The following is a 7,810-nucleotide window of genomic DNA, read 5'->3' on the forward strand; positions in this document are numbered from 1 at the left end:
TCTTTCCCTCTGCCTCAGAAGAGACTGCTAAGGGGATAGCCTAGAAGAGGTCAGGGAAGGAGCCTATCGACAGTGGGTCCCAACCCTGGCTGAATATTGGAATTGGGGTTTAAAAAAAATACTCATGGCCTCTTCCCCTCCTTCCCTTTCCTCTAACCAAATATGTCTGTACCACTGGGTAGAAAAATGAGAACTGGCTTGGAGAATGTAAATTGAAGCAGAAAGTTGCTGCTGAGGGGAAATGATGGGGGCCTTGGGAAGAGAGCTTCTTAATTGTCACCATGCTTTAGGATCACCTGGGAGCTTTGAGAACGTGCTGATGCCTAGGTTCTACCCCGGTTTCTAACCTCCTTGGCCTGCTTGGAGCCTGAGCTCTGGACTTTGTTAAAGCTTGTCAGGTGAGGCCAGTGTGCAGCCAGGATGGAGAAGGTGCTGAGTTAAGTGAAGGGTTTAGTGTTGTTCTGCATGTGATTTCCTAAGGTAACACGCCCAAAGCAGGCAGATCATCAGACTCCTCTGGGAAAGCCCTATCATAGACCCTCTGCATCAGAACTCATGGGGTGGAACCTGAAAGCTGCATATTAACCTTCCTTAGGTGAATCTGATGTGCACTCAGGCTTGGGGTCCTGTTTCTGAGGACCTGAACTGGATCTAGCTGAGGAAACCAGGAAGGATCCAACTCACAAGGACTAGCCAGCTTTGAGAAGGGAGCAGATAGAGTAGTTTAATATGAGAGCCTGCAGGTGAAGATTGCTTGCTTGCCTCCTCAGCATGGTTCGGGGCCATGGCCACCAAAGTGCTGACTGAGTTCCAGGAGGCAGAGTAGGAAGAATTTGATCCAGTGACCCATAGGGTTTATGCTTGCTGTGTCTTCTTGTTAGATGCTTTCACCCATGATTCCTGAGTAAGCAAAATGGTTCTCTAGCCTTAAAAGGTAAAAGAGTTTGAGGATCATCTCCAGGAAGCCAGGAAGAAAAAGTGATTTTTTAAGGTGTAGTGAGTATCCTAAACCAGCATTAGACAATACAAACAAAACACGCAGTAGAGAAAAGGAGGAAAAACTTGAAGTGTCTGGCTTAGGTAACAGATCTGAGGCTTTTCAGAGAACTTAAATCAGATTCTTCTGAGGAAACAATGGTAGAGTGTTCTGGAGAGAGACATGTGGGTATTAACAGGCTCAAGCATATCAGTGAAGGGGCTTGGCTACCCCCAAGCAACGTGACTCTGACTACATGTAGACCAGACTAATGCAGAGACGTGTGGTTTTCCTTAAGCACATGATGAAGAGCTTGTTTATTTCAATTAAGCCCACAGACTGCTGTCCTTCTGCCTCTTAAGGGATGAATGATATCACCAGTCAGAAGACACCTGAGATGTGTCACTGGTGACTTTGAAGTTCAAGATAGTGAACTGAGTGGCAGGTGGAATTTTCATCCTTCTGTCAATTGAAGGCTGTATATGTGAAGGAAAAAAGAACAGAGAACAGAGTGCCTGACTATAAATCCTAAGATACCAGAAAGATAGACTCTGGCAAAGTACAGAACAGATTTCATAGAGAGTGGGAGAGATATATTTAATAAGGCTTTAAGCTGAAATTTTAAAGGAAAGGAGAAAAATGGACAGATACAAGTAAAAATCTGGGTATTTTTGGAGGCTAAGGTATTATATAGAAAGATAAAGGTGGAAAACTTGTTCAGTAATGCACTTGGGAAAAATAGGATAGAAGATTGGGAATGATGCTTTTGGACTCATCTATAAACATTTAAGGCTAATAAACATATTTGTTTTTACTTTTACTAAAGGAGGAAACAGTTTTATACTTAATTAGAAAATGGCATGCAAGAGTATACTTTGTTCAAAAGTGGTGGGTTTTCTAGAAGAGCTAAGACTGATGTAGTATATTAGAGAGAGGTCTACTTGAATGAGGACCTGCTATAATAAGGGATAGCTGCATCCTCTGGGCAAGGTGGTCATGTTTTGATTCCTTTGACGTGAGAGGGAAATTTCAGTACCTCTAGATACAGAGCCCTGTCAAAGAATTTTACTTCCCCAATGAATGTAAAGGACAGTACCACCTAGAATTGCTTCCAGCTCTGCCTGCAGGCGGGTTTTTTCTTATAGCTAAACAGAAGTTACAGAGATGTGGCCCACCTCTTAGGGCACAAGGACACCAACCTCTGTTAACCTCATCTACTTACCTTGGGAAGAAGAATTATTACATGGTGATCTCAGAGGCTCTCAGGATCTGTTTAGGGAATTTTCCTTAAGGTCTCCCATAGAAATAGTGCATAGAAGTATGTATATCCTCATCCTAAGAAAATAAGCATGGTTAAGAGAATGAGGATTAAAGCAAAAAGAAATAGGAATGATGTAATTGTGGGCATAGACTGCACACCATCAGATCAGAGGGAGACTACTTTGCTTTCCTAATAAAAGTTATAAAGTTTGTACAAAAGGGAAAATATGGTAGTGATGGAAGCCTCAACAACCTGAGCATCTTTTGCTAAAGTTGCGTTCTGTTAGGAGTACCTCTATAAATTAAAAAGAAACAAAACAAAACCCGGTTTATTATGGAAAATTTCAAACATATCCAAAAGTAGAGTGAATATATGATGAACTCCCAGGGTTCATGAATGATTATCAATATTGTTTTATCTATCCTCCAAATACCCCCTTTCCCCACCACGAGGTTACTTAAAGCAAATCCAAGACATCATATCATTTACCTGTAAAGGCTTCAATATGAATATCAAAAGGATGAGAACTTATTAATTATTACTATTATTTTACATAACCAGGGGGAATGTGGAAGTATGGAAATGACTGTGCTTGCTCAGAGTTTGTACTACCCAGAAAAAGAAATGCTGGGCTTTCTCTGAAATACATTCTAAATTTTAGGGCAAAGCATTATCTCCTAACCAGGCATTAAAAAACAAAAAACAAAAAATAAAAAAAAAACCAAAAAATACCCCAGGAGCTTCTTCAAAATGAAATTCCGATACCATAGTTGAAAATTATCTTATTTAGGAAGAAAAGGAGAGCCATCTGAAGAAACCAATGTGATTGAACACATTGCTTTTTGAGGAGCTTAGATTTTTAGAAACAAGATACATAAGAGATGGTGAGAAGTGATGTAACCAAGACTAAATACAGGGGTGGCCCAGAACTGCAAGAAGATTGTCTTGAAGATTAATGCCCAGCATAAAGTAAGATCTGAAGAAGTGACCGAGGACAATAAAAGGCTCTGAGAGGAATATTCAGAGAGAGCACAGCAAGGGCATGGCAGGTAGTTCTATGATAATAGATGGTGGCAAGAAAGAAGAAGGCCACAGTCCCATGTTTCTTCTAATTTTACCTAGCAGAGGATTGCTAACCTAGAAAGGGTTCAATAAAAAAAACTAACAGGACAACAGATTTAGGCCAACAGAAAAAGCAAGACCAAGAGAGTTAAGGAGATAGTAATAATGCATATCATTGCTTTAAATGTTTTAATGTTCTTAACTACCCACTTGCAGACAAACGGAAAGAATTTATAATTAGTTGAGATGACAGAACACCACCAGGCATCCCCAGGATCTTAGAGAACAGGAAGGGTGTGAAAAAGAAGCTGTTGAGTGATGTATTAAGTTTCCTATTGCTGCTGTAACAAATGAATACCAATTTAGTGGTTTAAACAACACGAATTTATTATCTAACTGTTTTGTAGGTTGGAAGTCTGAAATGGGTCTCACTGGGCCGAAATCAAGCTGTCAGCAGTGCCATGTTCCTTTCTGGAGGCTCTGGGGGAGAATCCATTTTCTTGCCTTTTGTAGCTTCTAGAGGCTGCCCATTCCTTAGCTCATGGTCGTCCCCTTTCATCTTCAAAGCCAGCAGTCGTGAGTCAAGTCTTTCTTACATCACATTATTCTGACACTGATTCTACTGCCTCCCATGGCTATTGTTCTGCCCACCACAGGAGATAACTTGTGATAATTTTCTTTCCAAGAAAGAGAAAGAAGTAGATTCTGAGCATTCTGCATTGATAATTTGAAGTTGATTCTTGCCTAAATTCTAGGCTCATCTGTTAAAGCTGGTTAGCAAAGTATGAGAAGAAAGGAGAATCTCTAATAACCTCTGTGGATTCTCTGAAAATAAGCTATTCTAAGTTAACCTCATTTTTTGTTCAATTTTATTTTTTTTCAAGTGTAATATATCAAAGGAACAGTGCACATCGGTGTACAGCTTGATGAATTTTCTCGAATTGAACACACATGTTTAACCAGCAGCTACATTAAGAAACCAGCCCCCTGAACCTATCCTGTGTTCCACCCAGTCATAACAACCCCACCCCACCTCCCAAGCACACATGAAGGGAAATCACTGTTCTGACTTCTAGTAGCATAGATTAGTTTTGCCTGTTGTTGTTGTTGTTGTTGTTTTGTAAATAGATATAAAGGATATGTACTCTTTTGTGTTTGGCTTGTTCACTTAACCCCTTTCTCGTTTGCCCAGAGAACACTTGCGGATTACAGTCCTAACTTTACTCCCAAAGTTTGCCGCAATATTGTGTGTGGAATGTGATGTTCCACTTTGTGTTGTTCCGTGCTTTGAAATTTACCGCACACAAAAAATTATTGAATACTGATTGTCACATACATTTCTGTTACATTTGGATTAGAGACAAGTTTCGTTTAGAAATAACTCCAAGAACAGTTTTTATATTTTATTTTCACATTGAAAACAAGTCAGATTTACTTCAGCCTCAAAGAGCTTGTTTATGTAAAAATAAATTAATGCTGGCAGCAAGCTACGCTTTTTTTTTTTCTAAATAGGAAATAGGTTAATTTGGGCATCTAAATAAATCTGGGTAAATGATCCTGAGTGGACCTGCAAGCTTTGTTTTGTTCTAGATCAACCTAGGTGGTGCTTTCCTGGTTTTTAGTTCCAGAGTTGACGCTGGGCCTTAGCCTCCTACTCCAGGGAAGCCCATGTAGGCTGGGTTTGATTATCCACCCAGGAGCATCTCTTTAGATGATTATAGTGATTTTTTTGCTTCTCCTTTCTCCAGAGCAAGGGTAAGGGCAGGAATGGAGCTGCACCTGAGTCAAGGGTCCAAGGTGATTTCAATGCTTTCAGGCCATCTTCCTGTGGACTTGGCGCAGTGTGTTGGGTGGAGACAGAAATGCACCTAGAGGTAGAAAGGTAGGCCATCTCTGTCCTTGAGGTTAACTTGCATTTGCCTCTATATTCTAACCCCATGGTCTCCCCTTCCCCTGCCTCTAAAGCAGGAGGTTGGGCTCCACTTCAGGAACATTGTACTTGGCTGGGCTCTGGGACCTCTGGTCAGCTGTATCCTCTGGGGGTGGGACAAAGAGCCCAGTCAGCACTGCTGCCTGCCATACCCATTTCCTGTTTCATGACCAAGAGGCCCTGGGGGAAGCTGGGTTTTGAGGAAGGTGAGGGCCAGCTCTCTTCAGGCAGTTTCTCTGCTTCCTGGTTTCTTTCCATAGGATTCCCTTCTTCATTCAAACTTCATTCAATACAGAGGGCAGATCAGGGCAAGATGGTGGGACAGTGGCTGAGAAATAAGGTTCAGGCGTGGGGGTCGGGGGGAACTGGTGGGTAAAAGGAGATATACAAATGGATGGATATGGGAATAGAGTACAGAAGCAATAGGGATTATTTATTTATTTATTTTTTATGGTGACATTGGTTAACAAAATCTAGTAAGTTTCAGGTGTACAATTTAACAGTAAGACATATATATGTTACATTGTGTGTTCACCTCCCATGGTTAGATTTCTTTCTATTACCACATATTTGATTCCTTTTACCCTATCTACTTCCTCTCTCCCCACTCCTGCGATAGGGATTAAAATGTAAACAAATCCATGTATTTTCTTTTCACAATTTGTCGTAATAAAGGACGATGAGCTGACTTTTCTGTGCCTACATCCCTGGATAGAGCTGAGAACAGAACCTTGTGGCACGCAGCTGCAGACTGACTCTGAACCAGAACTAGTCCGTTTAGCCTGTTCTCGTTTGGTGTTGCGCTCTAAGGGCTAACCATGAACTTTAAAATTAGGGGATCCCATTCCCTTGTGACTAAGGCAGCATCAGTTGTCCCTGTGTTTTTAATTGGAAACCTAGCTCCACTTCTATTTATAAGCCAGCAGCAGAGCTCCAGGGGTAAGGGTTACAGGAGAGAGAGAAGGGACATAAAGGCTACCAGATGTCTGAAGGCAGAAGTCCAGTAGGGAGTAAAGGATGGGTGACTGGCTAAGGAGGATCAACAGATTTGAGAGATTTGTGGAGGGTAAGATACAGGCACTTTGATCATTGTGTTGGATACTTGTGCAGACTGTATACTTGTATCTTTAATTATTAACTTAGCACAGGGGTGGCCTAGAGTTATGGGTGCATATCTGGCCAGGCCTGTGATAAGATTTGGTTGTTTATTGTCTTCTTTATTGGGCAGAAAAGTAAGTGTTCATATGGGACAGGAATATCCCTTTTCTGGAAAGAGCAGTAGAGAATTTGGTCAGCGAGCAGAATAGGAAGGGTATAAGGAATGAGGAGGTAGAGACAGAAGAAAGGACAGCTATTCTGAGAGGCTGGTCTTTCTTGCTTCTTGGGATGAAGTAGCCTTTGATCAGAGTGTGCTGAGGCCAGGGCACAACAAAACAGGAGGACTAGGGACACTGAGGGACACGCTACTGCAAGAACTGAGACAGGGAGTACTTCCTGTGTTGGTGGCCTGAAGCAGCAAGCCCAGCACTGGGCCTCACTTTCTCCACTGATAAGGCAGACTGATTCTGACCTTGCCCTTGGAACTCTTTGGAGAAAGGCTGTAAAGCCATCCTTCTCGTGCTCCAGTTGCTGAGCTAGGAAGGAGGGAGCAGTGAAGCAATTCAGTCTGCCACAGTGGGGAAGGTGCGGTGAATGTGCATGCCTGCCTGCCTGTTTAAAGATTGATGGGGGATTGTTCAGAGGAACATTCTTCTGAGTTTCAGAATTGTTTCTTTTGACTTTCTTCCTTGCGACATCCTGGGGCTATTGGTCAACCTCGCAGCATGTGTGGGCTTCCTTACTTGAATTTCTGCTTCTGAAGTGGACTGTAACTTTTTATGGGGTAATGGATTTCTCTGAGATCTGACAAAAGCGATGGACCTTTTTCTTAGAAAAATGCATATGCTTTGGACATAGCTACATAACACTTTAGAAAGAATTTCAGGCCTTGCGGAAGCCATAGGTTAGGCTCAAAGGGTGATCCATGAACTTCACTGAAGCTCATCCAGGTAAAGGGATTGCCTCTGCCTCAGTGTAGAAGAACTTGAAGAATGTTTGTTTGTATCTCTTATTTTTGCATTGTCCAGTCAGAATAAATGCCCTGTCCCCATCCTATAGGAACCTTGGTTCCGAGAATCTTTCTAAGCATTAAAAACAAGTAGCTGTCCTGGCAGGCAGTAGCAGGAAGTCTGGCCTCCATTCTAATCCTTGGCCACATGTCCTGACCTGTTGGCCCAGACATTGGGTAAGTCAAAACAGGACTCTTGAAGACTAACAGTAATGTCACGGCATCAGAGTGCTGGGACCTGGAGTCCATATCAGGGGCTAGAGGGATGGAGAGGAGAGAGAAACCGTGACTTTTCAGTTCAGAGCCAACAGCTGGAACACATCACTGTTCTCCTATAGCTACCAGTTGCCTCCCATTGCTGTGAGCACTTTTGTATGTAAGCAAATCCACAGTCACTTTGTTTTATGTTTCCCATTCGTGTCATCCTGCTGAGGGTGTGTGCGTGTGTGTCTGTTTCTATGTGGTGCTGTGTAC

At 42.2% G+C, this 7,810-nt stretch overlaps 1 protein-coding gene across 1 annotated transcript in view; it reads left to right on the top strand.

Moving 5' to 3' along the window:
- Positions 1-7,810, top strand: part of SLC7A7 (solute carrier family 7 member 7) — a 28,495-nt gene that overhangs the window by 15,059 nt on the left and 5,626 nt on the right.

Source organism: Pteropus alecto, unplaced genomic scaffold (assembly GCF_000325575.1).
Source record: "Pteropus alecto unplaced genomic scaffold, ASM32557v1 scaffold335, whole genome shotgun sequence".
Taxonomy (NCBI): domain Eukaryota; kingdom Metazoa; phylum Chordata; class Mammalia; order Chiroptera; family Pteropodidae; genus Pteropus; species Pteropus alecto.